This window comes from Ixodes scapularis, unplaced genomic scaffold, assembly GCF_016920785.2.
Source record: "Ixodes scapularis isolate PalLabHiFi unplaced genomic scaffold, ASM1692078v2 PGA_scaffold2__306_contigs__length_199485367, whole genome shotgun sequence".
In the NCBI taxonomy this organism is placed as follows: Eukaryota; Metazoa; Arthropoda; class Arachnida; order Ixodida; family Ixodidae; genus Ixodes; species Ixodes scapularis.
This window is the reverse complement of record NW_024609857.1, coordinates 54,134,666-54,138,621: the sequence shown is the minus strand read 5'-3', so window position 1 is coordinate 54,138,621 and position 3,956 is coordinate 54,134,666. Positions and strand designations below refer to the sequence as shown.

The 3,956-nt window shown below is 45.5% G+C and overlaps 1 pseudogene; it reads left to right on the top strand.

The window, feature by feature from the left end:
* The first annotated feature begins 352 nt into the window (after positions 1–352).
* On the top strand, positions 353–1,137 carry LOC120844879 (annotated as a pseudogene).
* Positions 1,138–3,956: the final 2,819 nt, after the last annotated feature.

The following is a 3,956-nucleotide window of genomic DNA, read 5'->3' as shown; positions in this document are numbered from 1 at the left end:
GACCTAAAAAAGGGAGACATTTTCGGGGGGAGGAAGAAAAAAGACTGTGAGAAGGTGACCGGGATTCAAAAAATTAACCTCGTTAGTTTTTTTTTTCTTTTTTTTAGCATTGCTAACAAAAAGACAGTCGCACGACACAAAACAAACCAGCGTTGGATATGAGAATAAAACGAAAGACACTGAATGACTGGTGTAAAAATAATGAAGATTTTCAGATCGCAACAAAAACAGTAATGGCAGCCGCGCTTTAGTGTGCAAATATTGCAACACCGAGATGGTCACCGATCCAGAGAAGAAGCACTACGACTGAATTCGCGAACATCTAACGTCGTCCCGTCATAAGGACTTCAAGATGTCTACCCACGAAGCTGAGAAGGTGGGAACATCTCAGCCCACACCCATTATTGTGTCCTGTAGGCAACGTCAGAAAAAAAAAATAGAGCAGACAGCGTGATCCGCGATTTCGTTCGTGCCCTGGCATACAGTGGAATCACCCTGCACCATGTTGAACAGACCTCTGGGAACTTCGTACGCAAATAATGCAAGGCCGCGAAGCCCATGCCGACAGGACAAAGACTTCGGTTGAAATACACGAAAGAAACTTTTGACATGGACATGGTGAAAATATGCGATTAGAAGCAAGCTGTAAAAGTAAGTTTAATCGTCGACGAATCCCCAGACATCCCTGGAGTGGTATATCATCAACGCACTCTTGTGCTACTAAAGCAAAACACACGCACACACACACGCACACGCACACAAAGAAGCAGGTTGTTTTGATCGACGTCGAGAGAGTAAATGCTTCGAACAACTACATGGCGGCCAGTATAGTCTGCAAGACTCCCCTGTCCCCTGACTGTAGGCAAGACGTGGAAAGACGTTGTGAGTGTTGCCGCAGACTCAGCGGACTACATGCGAAAAATTGTAAGAAACATTTGCCAAGCTGAAGCGATCCACATCTTGCATGTGACAAATTTAGCACATCTGATTCATGTAAGTGCTGACCATGCCATTTCTGCACCATGCGTGTCTGATGTTCAATCCGTAGTGATCAAGTTTGGAGCGTTATTTAAGCACGCTAACAAGCTGTACCACAAGTACACCGATTTGTGCTTTTCACGGCCTCTTGCGATCTGATGTAAAGAAGCCGCCTTTCGTTGTCCCGACTAGATGGCAATCTACAAACCCCTTGTTGTTGCGATGTAAATCTGAAGCTCGTTAACAGAACTTTCTGAAAGCTCGCATGATAGCACAGCAGAGGCCATTCGATTGATACTTTCTGAAAAAGAGGTTTTTTATTCCAGTGCAATCCTGATGGGAGATACGCTCGAACCACTTTTAGATACCCAGAAAACACTTGAATGCGGAAAACTTCCGATGCCCAGCTTTTATCAGCTCGTAAGCGGCAGCAGACTGCCAGCGAACGTTTTTACGATGATCGTTAAAAGCGATCAGGCAAGGGCTGTTTTCTCTATATTACCCAAGAGCAAAACCACATTAGTGAAAACAAGTTCTGAAAAGTTTTGCTCGAAAGTCACCTCAAAATTGTACCACCCTGTTAAAAGGAACGTCCCAGACAAATGAAAACCAGCTGACATAATGGACATTGAAAGCCATACTGGAGTTTTCCAGAAACGTTCTTCTGAGTCCGTCATTTGATGACTAACGACCTTTCTTCATTTTCGTGACCGATGACGTAGGCCAACACCTCCTAGATAAAAAAAATCCTAAATGTTGAATTTTCCTGCATCACTAAAGAAGGCCACGGTAGGCACGAGATTGGACACGACTGCGGTGTCAGCATTCGGCTTGCAATCGTGTTCTTACTGATTGGACAAACGTTCCAATCAAATGCTGACACCGTAATTGTGTCCAATCTCCTACATACGTTGGCCTTGTTTAGTGATGCAGGAAAAGTTAACATTTAGGATTTTTTTTATCTAGGAGGTGTATTGTAGATTTGCTTCACGTCGAGTTCAACCAGTATTTGCAGGAAGAAAAGCCTTCCACTAACACAGCTCTCGAACCCATTGGGTATTGGCATGACTCTACTGCGCCCTACCCCAGGCTAGCAAATGCTGCGCTGACATTGTTGTCGGATCGCGACCGAAATGTTTCGCATGCAGATGATGATGTATGGTAACAATGATGTGTAAAAAATTGATGACCAGCTTTTGCGAATAAAATGTTTCATGTCCTAGAAGTGATTAATGCACTTTACTGTCATTATCACTTATGTTATACATTTCCAAACAAACGCCGAATCTAAAAGTATTTGTTATAAAACCCTAGTTTTTATCCGATTACCAGCTTAAAACATAGCCCTCATCTTTGCCCTACAAATTAAAACAAAAAATTGCAGTAATTACTCTATTTGTAAATTAAAGCAGAAATTTCCGGAATACCACAATGGTTCCACAAAAAAAAGCGAATTCTCCCCGATTATCAACTTAAAAAATAGCACCCCATTTTTACCCTCCGAATTAAAAAAAAAAACAACATAAAACCCGAAAATAAAGCACACTAACGTGGTCGGCATTTGGAAGTCAGTTCGCAACGACAGAACACTTTCGTTAAATCCAATTTATTTTTGCTCTGACTCTCAAATAATGACCCAGACTCAACGAGTCCAAGGTAAACCCTTACTGAAACAAACCAGCTTAAAAGCAAGAACAAAAAATATCTTTAAAAATATAGTTAAAAAAAAGAACGAAAGAAACAACGGGAAGTCTATTTTGGTTGCATATAGGAAGCAACGAATGCCTACGCCTTCCTCAACCGATGTCCACGTATCAGCCCAGTGCATCCATTCGCGTTTGCATAAGCAGACACCGAACGGCTCACGCCAGGCGTTTCCGCTCGGCGCGTACAACAGCCTAAACGACGCCACCCGCAGACTGGACCGTCCATGATAATGGGCGCTGTCCTCCGTCGGCGCCCTTCTCTGCCTGCCCCGTCACCGTCCCCAGGGGTCTATTACGGCCTTGCCTAGTACCTTCTGCATGAATTGCGGCCATCTATTTGCGCAAGCCTGACTCACGGGCCCCGGTCGCGGTCGAAGAACAAACAAGCATGCACGCGAGAGAGCGCAAGTGCGTGCGCGAACCAAAACGGCCTGAGCGAGTAGAGCTATGCTCGCACGTCCATCGGTAAACGGGGCTTGCTTTACCGTTTCCAGGATCATGCGCTCGAGCGTCAAACCCTGTCGCCGCCAGTTAAGCTCGACACCAGGCTTTTTTCGCACGCCTAGGGAGTCGTTGGGCGGGGCCACGACGCACATCGCTAGTCTTAGCGGTCTTAGAGGGGAGTTTTAAGTCCGGTTTTAATGTTCGTTTCGGTGTTACGACTTCTAATCGGCGGTGATTAAACATTCGTGTTTAGACAGCGTATGGTCGGTCTGCCTTTAAGCTTGGCGACACTGGTTTACGCTGTAGAGGAGAAATAGAGCCTGTGCAATACGACTGCTATGGTAAGAGGAAGTTCGTCTGCTTCTTTTGCAAGGGTTGTAATGACGTCAAAACGCCGAGCTCTGATTGGCTCGGTAGACTTCAAGGCAGGCATGCCTTGAGGTCTACCCACTATCCTTCTATTAGAGCCAATCAGAGCTCGGCCATTTGACGTCACCACAACCCTTGCAAAAGAAGCAGACGAACTTGCGCTCCACATAGTCTCTTCGACGTGTGTTACGCAGTACAGATATACAATTGCACTCTGCGGTACGATGCTCATTCAGATAAAAAGAGGCTGGAGTGGGGATAGGACCCAGGATCAGTGGTTCTGCGGCGCGAGACTTCGCTCTACGCGCTTTGAGCTGCGCTGTGCTGAAACACTCGGCCACCGATCCGACGAGCTAAACTACAGATCTTGAGTGTGCGTTGGTCTATCCAGGGTTTTGTATTGGGGATGCAAGTCTCCGAGTGCTTAATCGATCTTTGGTGTACTTAATCAATGATGCA